At 41.5% G+C, this 9258-nt stretch overlaps 32 non-coding genes and 8 pseudogenes across 32 annotated transcripts in view; all 40 read left to right on the top strand.

The window, feature by feature from the left end:
- Nucleotides 1-42, top strand: part of LOC135065127 (5S ribosomal RNA) — a 119-nt gene extending 77 nt beyond the window's left edge. The window contains exon 1 of the ribosomal RNA XR_010251415.1: nt 1-42. This exon is cut by the window's left edge and continues 77 nt beyond it. This is a non-coding gene — a ribosomal RNA (5S ribosomal RNA).
- Nucleotides 43-149: 107 nt separating this feature from the next.
- Nucleotides 150-268, top strand: LOC134898624 (5S ribosomal RNA). The gene has a single exon (XR_010172317.1). It is a non-coding gene; the product is annotated as a 5S ribosomal RNA (ribosomal RNA).
- Nucleotides 269-375: 107 nt separating this feature from the next.
- Nucleotides 376-494, top strand: LOC134898623 (5S ribosomal RNA). The gene has a single exon (XR_010172316.1). It is a non-coding gene; the product is annotated as a 5S ribosomal RNA (ribosomal RNA).
- A 107-nt stretch (nt 495-601) lies between these two features.
- LOC134900947 (5S ribosomal RNA) lies at nt 602-720 on the top strand. The gene has a single exon (XR_010174448.1). It is a non-coding gene; the product is annotated as a 5S ribosomal RNA (ribosomal RNA).
- Nucleotides 721-827: 107 nt separating this feature from the next.
- Nucleotides 828-946, top strand: LOC135062305 (5S ribosomal RNA). Its single transcript, XR_010248658.1, has one exon. It is a non-coding gene; the product is annotated as a 5S ribosomal RNA (ribosomal RNA).
- A 107-nt stretch (nt 947-1053) lies between these two features.
- LOC134898622 (5S ribosomal RNA) lies at nt 1054-1172 on the top strand. Its single transcript, XR_010172315.1, has one exon. It is a non-coding gene; the product is annotated as a 5S ribosomal RNA (ribosomal RNA).
- A 107-nt stretch (nt 1173-1279) lies between these two features.
- LOC135069001 (5S ribosomal RNA) lies at nt 1280-1398 on the top strand. The gene has a single exon (XR_010255192.1). It is a non-coding gene; the product is annotated as a 5S ribosomal RNA (ribosomal RNA).
- Nucleotides 1399-1505: 107 nt separating this feature from the next.
- Nucleotides 1506-1624, top strand: LOC134886390 (5S ribosomal RNA). The gene has a single exon (XR_010170475.1). It is a non-coding gene; the product is annotated as a 5S ribosomal RNA (ribosomal RNA).
- Nucleotides 1625-1731: 107 nt separating this feature from the next.
- Nucleotides 1732-1850, top strand: LOC134898621 (5S ribosomal RNA). Its single transcript, XR_010172314.1, has one exon. It is a non-coding gene; the product is annotated as a 5S ribosomal RNA (ribosomal RNA).
- A 107-nt stretch (nt 1851-1957) lies between these two features.
- LOC134887901 (5S ribosomal RNA) lies at nt 1958-2076 on the top strand (annotated as a pseudogene).
- A 107-nt stretch (nt 2077-2183) lies between these two features.
- Nucleotides 2184-2302, top strand: LOC135059308 (5S ribosomal RNA). Its single transcript, XR_010245716.1, has one exon. It is a non-coding gene; the product is annotated as a 5S ribosomal RNA (ribosomal RNA).
- A 107-nt stretch (nt 2303-2409) lies between these two features.
- Nucleotides 2410-2528, top strand: LOC134892750 (5S ribosomal RNA; annotated as a pseudogene).
- A 107-nt stretch (nt 2529-2635) lies between these two features.
- Nucleotides 2636-2754, top strand: LOC134898620 (5S ribosomal RNA). The gene has a single exon (XR_010172313.1). It is a non-coding gene; the product is annotated as a 5S ribosomal RNA (ribosomal RNA).
- A 107-nt stretch (nt 2755-2861) lies between these two features.
- Nucleotides 2862-2980, top strand: LOC134898619 (5S ribosomal RNA). The gene has a single exon (XR_010172312.1). It is a non-coding gene; the product is annotated as a 5S ribosomal RNA (ribosomal RNA).
- A 107-nt stretch (nt 2981-3087) lies between these two features.
- LOC134887019 (5S ribosomal RNA) lies at nt 3088-3206 on the top strand (annotated as a pseudogene).
- Nucleotides 3207-3312: 106 nt separating this feature from the next.
- On the top strand, nt 3313-3431 carry LOC134900946 (5S ribosomal RNA). Its single transcript, XR_010174447.1, has one exon. It is a non-coding gene; the product is annotated as a 5S ribosomal RNA (ribosomal RNA).
- A 300-nt stretch (nt 3432-3731) lies between these two features.
- On the top strand, nt 3732-3850 carry LOC134901137 (5S ribosomal RNA). Its single transcript, XR_010174630.1, has one exon. It is a non-coding gene; the product is annotated as a 5S ribosomal RNA (ribosomal RNA).
- Nucleotides 3851-3957: 107 nt separating this feature from the next.
- LOC135063107 (5S ribosomal RNA) lies at nt 3958-4076 on the top strand. Its single transcript, XR_010249445.1, has one exon. It is a non-coding gene; the product is annotated as a 5S ribosomal RNA (ribosomal RNA).
- Nucleotides 4077-4182: 106 nt separating this feature from the next.
- LOC134885633 (5S ribosomal RNA) lies at nt 4183-4301 on the top strand. Its single transcript, XR_010169744.1, has one exon. It is a non-coding gene; the product is annotated as a 5S ribosomal RNA (ribosomal RNA).
- A 107-nt stretch (nt 4302-4408) lies between these two features.
- On the top strand, nt 4409-4527 carry LOC135067480 (5S ribosomal RNA). Its single transcript, XR_010253693.1, has one exon. It is a non-coding gene; the product is annotated as a 5S ribosomal RNA (ribosomal RNA).
- A 107-nt stretch (nt 4528-4634) lies between these two features.
- On the top strand, nt 4635-4753 carry LOC135060045 (5S ribosomal RNA). Its single transcript, XR_010246437.1, has one exon. It is a non-coding gene; the product is annotated as a 5S ribosomal RNA (ribosomal RNA).
- Nucleotides 4754-4860: 107 nt separating this feature from the next.
- Nucleotides 4861-4979, top strand: LOC134898618 (5S ribosomal RNA). The gene has a single exon (XR_010172311.1). It is a non-coding gene; the product is annotated as a 5S ribosomal RNA (ribosomal RNA).
- Nucleotides 4980-5086: 107 nt separating this feature from the next.
- On the top strand, nt 5087-5205 carry LOC134897383 (5S ribosomal RNA; annotated as a pseudogene).
- A 106-nt stretch (nt 5206-5311) lies between these two features.
- LOC134898617 (5S ribosomal RNA) lies at nt 5312-5430 on the top strand. Its single transcript, XR_010172310.1, has one exon. It is a non-coding gene; the product is annotated as a 5S ribosomal RNA (ribosomal RNA).
- Nucleotides 5431-5537: 107 nt separating this feature from the next.
- On the top strand, nt 5538-5656 carry LOC134889608 (5S ribosomal RNA; annotated as a pseudogene).
- Nucleotides 5657-5763: 107 nt separating this feature from the next.
- Nucleotides 5764-5882, top strand: LOC135065309 (5S ribosomal RNA). Its single transcript, XR_010251592.1, has one exon. It is a non-coding gene; the product is annotated as a 5S ribosomal RNA (ribosomal RNA).
- Nucleotides 5883-5989: 107 nt separating this feature from the next.
- Nucleotides 5990-6108, top strand: LOC134898616 (5S ribosomal RNA). The gene has a single exon (XR_010172309.1). It is a non-coding gene; the product is annotated as a 5S ribosomal RNA (ribosomal RNA).
- A 107-nt stretch (nt 6109-6215) lies between these two features.
- LOC134887018 (5S ribosomal RNA) lies at nt 6216-6334 on the top strand (annotated as a pseudogene).
- Nucleotides 6335-6440: 106 nt separating this feature from the next.
- On the top strand, nt 6441-6559 carry LOC134900945 (5S ribosomal RNA). Its single transcript, XR_010174446.1, has one exon. It is a non-coding gene; the product is annotated as a 5S ribosomal RNA (ribosomal RNA).
- A 300-nt stretch (nt 6560-6859) lies between these two features.
- LOC135069548 (5S ribosomal RNA) lies at nt 6860-6978 on the top strand. Its single transcript, XR_010255728.1, has one exon. It is a non-coding gene; the product is annotated as a 5S ribosomal RNA (ribosomal RNA).
- Nucleotides 6979-7085: 107 nt separating this feature from the next.
- Nucleotides 7086-7204, top strand: LOC135065600 (5S ribosomal RNA). Its single transcript, XR_010251877.1, has one exon. It is a non-coding gene; the product is annotated as a 5S ribosomal RNA (ribosomal RNA).
- A 106-nt stretch (nt 7205-7310) lies between these two features.
- On the top strand, nt 7311-7429 carry LOC134886995 (5S ribosomal RNA; annotated as a pseudogene).
- Nucleotides 7430-7536: 107 nt separating this feature from the next.
- On the top strand, nt 7537-7655 carry LOC135067479 (5S ribosomal RNA). Its single transcript, XR_010253692.1, has one exon. It is a non-coding gene; the product is annotated as a 5S ribosomal RNA (ribosomal RNA).
- Nucleotides 7656-7762: 107 nt separating this feature from the next.
- Nucleotides 7763-7881, top strand: LOC135060044 (5S ribosomal RNA). The gene has a single exon (XR_010246436.1). It is a non-coding gene; the product is annotated as a 5S ribosomal RNA (ribosomal RNA).
- A 107-nt stretch (nt 7882-7988) lies between these two features.
- On the top strand, nt 7989-8107 carry LOC135062199 (5S ribosomal RNA). The gene has a single exon (XR_010248553.1). It is a non-coding gene; the product is annotated as a 5S ribosomal RNA (ribosomal RNA).
- Nucleotides 8108-8214: 107 nt separating this feature from the next.
- LOC134901746 (5S ribosomal RNA) lies at nt 8215-8333 on the top strand. The gene has a single exon (XR_010175228.1). It is a non-coding gene; the product is annotated as a 5S ribosomal RNA (ribosomal RNA).
- Nucleotides 8334-8440: 107 nt separating this feature from the next.
- Nucleotides 8441-8559, top strand: LOC134898226 (5S ribosomal RNA; annotated as a pseudogene).
- A 106-nt stretch (nt 8560-8665) lies between these two features.
- LOC134898615 (5S ribosomal RNA) lies at nt 8666-8784 on the top strand. The gene has a single exon (XR_010172308.1). It is a non-coding gene; the product is annotated as a 5S ribosomal RNA (ribosomal RNA).
- A 107-nt stretch (nt 8785-8891) lies between these two features.
- On the top strand, nt 8892-9010 carry LOC135068058 (5S ribosomal RNA). Its single transcript, XR_010254266.1, has one exon. It is a non-coding gene; the product is annotated as a 5S ribosomal RNA (ribosomal RNA).
- Nucleotides 9011-9117: 107 nt separating this feature from the next.
- LOC135062499 (5S ribosomal RNA) lies at nt 9118-9236 on the top strand. Its single transcript, XR_010248846.1, has one exon. It is a non-coding gene; the product is annotated as a 5S ribosomal RNA (ribosomal RNA).
- Nucleotides 9237-9258: the final 22 nt, after the last annotated feature.

The following is a 9258-nucleotide window of genomic DNA, read 5'->3' as shown; positions in this document are numbered from 1 at the left end:
CTTGGATGGGAGACCACCTGGGAATACAAGGTGCTGTAGATATTTTTATACTGCCAACACCGTTCTGTTGATGCATTCCATTTTCAAACGTATTCATTTATGAACCAGTAGTTAGAAGTAGAAAAGTTCTAACAGAAACCACAAAGCTCATCTACAGCCACACCACACTGGATACGCCCAATCTCATCTGATCTTGGAAGCTAAGCAGTGTTGGGCCTGGTTAGTACTTGGATGGGAGACCACCTGGGAATACAAGGTGCTGTAGATATTTTTATACTGCCAACACCCTTCTGTTGATGCATTCCATTTTCAAACGTATTCATTTATGGACCAGTAGTTAGAAGTAGAAAAGTTCTAACAGAAACCACAAAACTCATCTACAGCCACACCACACTGGATACGCCCAATCTCATCTGATCTTGGAAGCTAAGCAGTGTTGGGCCTGGTTAGTACTTGGATGGGAGACCACCTGGGAATACAAGGTGCTGTAGATATTTTTATACTGCCAACACCGTTCTGTTGATGCATTCAATTTTCAAATGTATTCATTTATGAACCAGTAGTTAGAAGTAGAAAAGTTCAAACAGAAACCATAAAGCTCATCTACAGCCACACCACACTGGATACGCCCAATCTCATCTGATCTTGGAAGCTAAGCAGTGTTGGGCCTGGTTAGTACTTGGATGGGAGACCGCCTGGGAATACAAGGTGCTGTAGATAATTTTATACTGCCAACACCATTCTGTTGATGCATTCCATTTTAAAATGTATTCATTTATGAACCAGTAGTTAGAAGTAGAAAAGTTCTAACAGAAACCAAAAAGTTCATCTACAGCCACACCACACTGGATACGTCCAATCTCATCTGATCTTGGAAGCTAAGCAGTGTTGGGCCTGGTTAGTACTTGGATGGGAGACCACCTGGGAATACAAGGTGCTGTAGATATTTTTATACTGCCAACACCGTTCTGTTGATGCATTCCATTTTCAAACGAATTCATTTATGAACCAGTAGTTAGAAGTAGAAAAGTTCTAACAGAAACCACAAAGCTCATCTACAGCCACACCACACTGGATACGCCCAATCTCATCTGATCTTGGAAGCTAAGCAGTGTTGGGCCTGGTTAGTACTTGGATGGGAGACCACCTGGGAATACAAGGTGCTGTAGATATTTTTATACTGCCAACACCGTTCTGTTGATGCATTCCATTTTAAAACATATTCATTTATGAACCAGTAGTTAGAAGTAGAAAAGTTCTAACAGAAACCAGAAATTTCATCTACAGCAACACCACACTGGATACGCCCAATCTCATTTGATCTTGAAAGCTAAGCAGTGTTGGGCCTGGTTAGTACTTGGATGGGAGACCACCTGGGAATACAAGGTGCTGTAGATATTTTTATACTGCCAACACCGTTCTGTTGATGCATTCCATTTTCAAACGTATTAATTTATGAACCAGTAGTTAGAAGTAGAAAAGTTCTAACAGAAACCACAAAGCTCATCCACAGCCACACCTTTCTGGATACGCCCAATCTCATCTGATCTTGGAAGCTAAGCAGTGTTGGGCCTGGTTAGTACTTGGATGGGAGACCACCTGGGAATACAAGGTGCTGTAGATATTTTTATACTGCCAACACCGTTCTGTTGATGCATTCCATTTTCAAACGTATTCATTTATGAACCAGTAGTTAGAAGTAGAAAAGTTCTAACAGAAACCACAAAGCTCATCTACAGCCACACCACACTGGATACGCCCAATCTCATCTGATCTTGGAAGCTAAGCAGTGTTGGGCCTGGTTAGTACTTGGATGGGAGACCACCTGGGAATACAAGGTGCTGTAGATATTTTTATACTGCCAACACCCTTCTGTTGATGCATTCCATTTTCAAACGTATTCATTTATGAACCAGTAGTTAGAAGTAGAAAAGTTCTAACAGAAACCACAAAGCTCATCTACAGCAACACTACACTGGATACTCCCAATCTCATCTGATCTTGGAAGCTAAGCAGTGTAGGGCCTGGTTAGTACTTGGATGGGAGACCACCTGGGAATACAAGGTGATGTAGATATTTTTATACTGCCAACACCCTTCTGTTGATGCATTCCATTTTCAAACGTATTCATTTATGAACCAGTAGTTAGAAGTAGAAAAGTTCTAACAGAAACCACAAAGCTCATCTACAGCCACACCACACTGGATACGCTCAATCTCATCTGATCTTGGAAGCTAAGCAGTGTTGGGCCTGGTTAGTACTTGGATGGGAGACCACCTGGGAATACAAGGTGCTGTAGATATTTTTATACTACCAACACCGTTCTGTTGATGCATTCCATTTTCAAACGTACTCATTTATGAACCAGTAGTTAGAAGTAGAAAAGTTCTAACAGAAACCATAAAGCTCATCTACAGCTACACCACACTGGATATGCCCAATCTCATCTGATCTTGGAAGCTAAGCAGTGTTGAGCCTGGTTAGTACTTGGATGGGAGACCACCTGGTAATACAAGGTGCTGTAGATAATTTTATACTGCCAACACCGTTCTGTTGATGCATTCCATTTTAAAACGTATTCATTTATGAACCAGTAGTTAGAAGTAGAAAAGTTCTAACAGAAACCACAAAGTTCATCTACAGCCACACCACACTGGATACGCCCAATCTCATCTGATCTTGGAAGCTAAGCAGTGTTGGGCCTGGTTAGTACTTGGATGGGAGACCACCTGGGAATACAAGGTGCTGTAGATAATTTTATACTGCCAACACCGTTCTGTTGATGCATTCCATTTTCAAACGTATTCTTTTATGAACCAGTAGTTAGAAGTAGAAAAGTTCTAACAGAAACCACAAAGTTCATCTACAGCCACACCACACTGGATACGCCCAATCTCATCTGATCTTGGAAGCTAAGCAGTGTTGGGCCTGGTTAGTACTTGGATGGGAGACCACCTGGGAATACAAGGTGCTGTAGATATTTTTATACTGCCAACACCGTTCTGTTGATGCATTCTATTTTCAAACGTATTCATTTATGAACCAGTAGTTAGAAGTAGAAAAGTTCTAACAGAAACCACAAAGCTCATCTACAGCCACAACACAGTGGATACGCCCAATCTCATCTGATCTTGGAAGCTAAGCAGTGTTGGGCCTGGTTAGTACTAGGATGGGAGACCACCTGGGAATACAAGGTGCTGTAGATATTTTATACTGCCAACACCGTTCTGTTGATGCATTCAATTTTCAAATGTATTCATTTATGAACCAGTAGTTAGAAGTAGAAAAGTTCAAACAGAAACCATAAAGCTCATCTACAGCCACACCACACTGGATACGCCCAATCTCATCTGATCTTGGAAGCTAAGCAGTGTTGGGCCTGGTTAGTACTTGGATGGGAGACCGCCTGGGAATACAAGGTGCTGTAGATAATTTTATACTGCCAACACCGTTCTGTTGATGCATTCCATTTTCAAACGAATTCATTTATGAACCAGTAGTTAGAACAGGCATTCCCAACCACGGTCCTCAAGGCACACTAACAGTGCAGGTTTTTGTGATATCCAGGCTTCAGCACAGGTGACTTAATTAGTAGCTAAATTATTTTGATTTAACCATCTTTGCTGCAGCTTTGATATCACTAAAACCTGCACTGTTGGTGTGCCTTGAGTACCGTGGTTGGGAATGTCTGAGTAAGAAGTAGAAAAGTTCTAACAGAAACCACAAAGCTCATCTACAGCCACACCACACTGGATACGCCCAATCTCATCTGATCTTGGAAGCTAAGCAGTGTTGGGCCTGTTTAGTACTTGGATGGGAGACCACCTGGGAATACAAGGTGCTGTAGATATTTTTATACTGCCAACACCGTTCTGTTGATGCATTCAATTTTCAAATGTATTCATTTATGAACCAGTAGTTAGAAGTAGAAAAGTTCAAACAGAAACTGTAAAGCTCATATACAGCCACACCACACTGGATACGCCCAATCTCATCTGATCTTGGAAGCTAAGCAGTGTTGGGCCTGGTTAGTACTTGGATGGGAGACCGCCTGGGAATACAAGGTGCTGTAGATAATTTTATACTGCCAACACCGTTCTGTTGATGCATTCCATTTTAAAACGTTTTCATTTATGAACCAGTAGTTAGAAGTAGAAAAGTTCTAACAGAAACCAAAAGTTAATCTACAGCCACACCACACTGGATACGTCCAATCTCATCTGATCTTGGAAGCTGAGCAGTGTTGGGCCTGGTTAGTACTTGGATGGGAGACCACCTGGGAATACAAGGTGCTGTAGATATTTTTATACTGCCAACACCGTTCTGTTGATGCATTCCATTTTCAAACGAATTCATTTATGAACCAGTAGTTAGAAGTAGAAAAGTTCTAACAGAAACCACAAAGCTCATCTACAGCCACACCACACTGGATACGCCCAATCTCATCTGATCTTGGAAGCTAAGCAGTGTTGGGCCTGGTTAGTACTTGGATGGGAGACCACCTGGGAATACAACGTGCTGTAGATATTTTTATACTGCCAACACCGTTCTGTTGATGCATTCCATTTTAAAACGTAGTCATTTATGAACCAGTAGTTAGAAGTAGAAAAGTTCTAACAGAAACCAGAAAGTTCATCTACAGCAACACCACACTGGATACGCCCAATCTCATCTGATCTTGGAAGCTAAGCAGTGTTGGGCCTGGTTAGTACTTGGATGGGAGACCACCTGGGAATACAAGGTGCTGTAGATATTTTTATACTGCCAACACCGTTCTGTTGATGCATTCCATTTTAAAACGTATTCATTTATGAACCAGTAGTTAGAAGTAGAAAAGTTCAAACAGAAACCACAAAGCTCATCTACAGCCACACCACACTGGATACGCCCAATCTCATCTGATCTTGGAAGCTAAGCAGTGTTGGGCCTGGTTAGTACTTGGATGGGAGACCACCTGGGAATACAAGGTGCTGTAGATATTTTTATACTGCCAACACCGTTCTGTTGATGCATTCAATTTTCAAACGTATTCTTTTATGAACCAGTAGTTAGAAGTAGAAAAGTTCTAACAGAAACCACAAAGCTCATCTACAGCCAAAACACAGTGGATACGCCCAATCTCATCTGATCTTGAAAGCTAAGCAGTGTTGGGCCTGGTTAGTATTTGGATAGGAGACCACCTGGGATTACAAGGTGCTGTAGATATTTTATACTGCCAACAATGTTCTGTTGATGCATTCAATTTTCAAATGTATTCATTTATGAACCAGAAGTTAGAAGTAGAAAAGTTCAAACAGAAACCATAAAGCTCATCTACAGCCACACCACACTGGATACGCCCAATCTCATCTGATCTTGGAAGCTAAGCAGTGTTGGGCCTGGTTAGTACTTGGATGGGAGACCACCTGGGAATACAAGGTGCTGTAGATATTTTTATACTACCAACACCGTTCTGTTGATGCATTCCATTTTCAAACGTACTCATTTATGAACCAGTAGTTAGAAGTAGAAAAGTTCTAACAGAAACCATAAAGCTCATCTACAGCCACACCACACTGGATATGCCCAATCTCATCTGATCTTGGAAGCTAAGCAGTGTTGGGCCTGGTTAGTACTTGGATGGGAGACCACCTGGTAATACAAGTTGCTGTAGATAATTTTATACTGCCAACACCGTTCTGTTGATGCATTCCATTTTAAAACGTATTCATTAATGAACCAGTAGTTAGAAGTAGAAAAGTTCTAACAGAAACCACAAAGTTCATCTACAGCCACACCACACTGGATACGCCCAATCTCATCTGATCTTGGAAGCTAAGCAGTGTTGGGCCTGGTTAGTGCTTGGATGGGAGACCACCTGGGAATACAAGGTGCTGTAGATAATTTTATACTGCCAACACCGTTCTGTTGATGCATTCCATTTTCAAACGTATTCTTTTATGAACCAGTAGTTAGAAGTAGAAAAGTTCTAACAGAAACCACAAAGTTCATCTACAGCCACACCACACTGGATACGCCCAATCTCATCTGATCTTGGAAGCTAAGCAGTGTTGGGCCTGGTTAGTACTTGGATGGGAGACCACCTGGGAATACAAGGTGCTGTAGATATTTTTATACTGCCAACACCGTTCTGTTGATGCATTCTATTTTCAAACGTATTCATTTATGAACCAGTAGTTAGAAGTAGAAAAGTTCTAACAGAAACCACAAAGCTCATCTACAGCCACAACACAGTGGATACGCCCAATCTCATCTGATCTTGGAAGCTAAGCAGTGTTGGGCCTGGTTAGTACTAGGATGGGAGACCACCTGGGAATACAAGGTGCTGTAGATATTTTATACTGCCAACACCATTCTGTTGATGCATTCAATTTTCAAATGTATTCATTTATGAACCAGTAGTTAGAAGTAGAAAAGTTCAAACAGAAACCATAAAGCTCATCTACAGCCACACCACACTGGATACGCCCAATCTCATCTGATCTTGGAAGCTAAGCAGTGTTGGGCCTGGTTAGTACTTGGATGGGAGACCGCCTGGGAATACAAGGTGCTGTAGATAATTTTATACTGCCAACACCGTTCTGTTGATGCATTCCATTTTCAAACGAATTCATTTATGAACCAGTAGTTAGAACAGGCATTCCCAACCACGGTCCTCAAGGCACACTAACAGTGCAGGTTTTTGTGATATCCAGGCTTCAGCACAGGTGACTTAATTAGTAGCTAAATTATTTTGATTTAACCATCTGTGCTGCAGCTTTGATATCACTAAAACCTGCACTGTTGGTGTGCCTTGAGTACCGTGGTTGGGAATGTCTGAGTAAGAAGTAGAAAAGTTCTAACAGAAACCACAAAGCTCATCTACAGCCACACCACACTGGATACGCCCAATCTCATCTGATCTTGGAAGCTAAGCAGTGTTGGGCCTGTTTAGTACTTGGATGGGAGAACACCTGGGAATACAAGGTGCTGTAGATATTTTTATACTGCCAACACCGTTCTGTTGATGCATTCAATTTTCAAATGTATTCATTTATGAACCAGTAGTTAGAAGTAGAAAAGTTCAAACAGAAACTGTAAAGCTCATCTACAGCCACACCACACTGGATACGCCCAATCTCATCTGATCTTGGAAGCTAAGAAGTGTTGGGCCTGGTTAGTACTTGGATGGGAGACCGCCTGGGAATACAAGGTGCTGTAGATAATTTTATACTGCCAACACCGTTCTGTTGATGCATTCCATTTTAAAACGTTTTCATTTATGAACCAGTAGTTAGAAGTAGAAAAGTTCTAACAGAAACCAAAAGTTAATCTACAGCCACACCACACTGGATACGTCCAATCTCATCTGATCTTGGAAGCTGAGCAGTGTTGGGCCTGGTTAGTACTTGGATGGGAGACCACTTGGGAATACAAGGTGCTGTAGATATTTTTATACTGCCAACACCGTTCTGTTGATGCTTTCCATTTTCAAACGAATTCATTTATGAACCAGTAGTTAGAAGTAGAAAAGTTCAAACAGAAACCATAAAGCTCATCTACAGCCACACCACACTGGATACGCCCAATCTCATCTGATCTTGGAAGCTAAGCAGTGTTGGGCCTGGTTAGTACTTGGATGGGAGACCACCTGGGAATACAACGTGCTGTAGATATTTTTATACTGCCAACACCGTTCTGTTGATGCATTCCATTTTAAAACGTATTCATTTATGAACCAGTAGTTAGAAGTAGAAAAGTTCTAACAGAAACCAGAAAGTTCATCTACAGCAACACCACACTGGATACGCCCAATCTCATCTGATCTTGGAAGCTAAGCAGTGTTGGGCCTGGTTAGTACTTGGATGGGAGACCACCTGGGAATACAAGGTGCTGTAGATATTTTTATACTGCCAACACCGTTCTGTTGATGCATTCCATTTTAAAACGTATTCATTTATGAACCAGTAGTTAGAAGTAGAAAAGTTCAAACAGAAACCACAAAGCTCATCTACAGCCACACCACACTGGATACGCCCAATCTCATCTGATCTTGGAAGCTAAGCAGTGTTGGGTCTGGTTAGTACTTGGATGGGAGACCACCTGGGAATACAAGGTGCTGTAGATATTTTTATACTGCCAACACCGTTCTGTTGATGCATTCCATTTTCAAACGTATTGTTTTATGAACCAGTAGTTAGAAGTAGAAAAGTTCTCACAGAAACCACAAAGTTCATCTACAGCCACACCACACTGCATACGCCCAATCTCATCTGATCTTGGAAGCTAAGCAGTGTTGGGCCTGGTTAGTACTTGGATGGGAGACCACCTGGGAATACAAGGTGCTGTAGATATTTTTATACTGCCAACACCGTTCTGTTGATGCATTCTATTTTCAAACGTATTCATTTATGAACCAGTAGTTAGAAGTAGAAAAGTACTAACAGAAACCACAAAGCTCATCTACAGCCAAAACACAGTGGATACGCCCAATCTCATCTGATCTTAAAAGCTAAGCAGTGTTGGGCCTGGTTAGTATTTGGATAGGAGACCACCTGGGATTACAAGGTGCTGTAGATATTTTATACTGCCAACAATGTTCTGTTGATGCATTCAATTTTCAAATGTATTCATTTATGAACCAGAAGTTAGAAGTAGAAAAGTTCAAACAGAAACCATAAAGCTCATCTACAGCCACACCACACTGGATACGCCCAATCTCATCTGATCTTGGAAGCTAAGCAGTGTTGGGCCTGGTTAGTACTTGGATGGGAGACCACCTGGGAATACAAGGTGCTGTAGATAATTTTATACTGCCAACACCGTTCTGTTGATGCATTCCATTTTAAAACGTATTCATTTATGAACCAGTAGTTTGAAGTAAAAAAGTTCTAACAGAAACCAAAAAGTTCATCTACAGCCACACCACACTGGATACGTCTAATCTCATCTGATCTTGGAAGCTAAGCAGTGTTGGGCCTGGTTAGTACTTGGATGGGAGACCACCTGGGAATACAAGGTGCTGTAGATATTTTTATACTGCCAACACCGTTCTGTTGATGCATTCCATTTTCAAATGTATTCATTTATGAACCAGTAGTTAGAAGTAGAAAATTTCTAACAGAAACCACAAAGCTCATATACAGCCACACCACACTGGATACGCCCAATCTCATCTGATCTTGGAAGCTAAGCAGTGTTGGGCCTGGTTAGTACTTGGATGGGAGACCACCTGGGAATACAAGGTGCTGTAGATATTTTTATACTGCCAACACTGTT

Source organism: Pseudophryne corroboree, chromosome 3 (genome assembly GCF_028390025.1).
Source record: "Pseudophryne corroboree isolate aPseCor3 chromosome 3, aPseCor3.hap2, whole genome shotgun sequence".
Taxonomy (NCBI): domain Eukaryota; kingdom Metazoa; phylum Chordata; class Amphibia; order Anura; family Myobatrachidae; genus Pseudophryne; species Pseudophryne corroboree.
The sequence above is the reverse complement of the archived record's forward strand: the minus strand, read 5'-3'. Positions and strand labels throughout refer to the sequence as shown.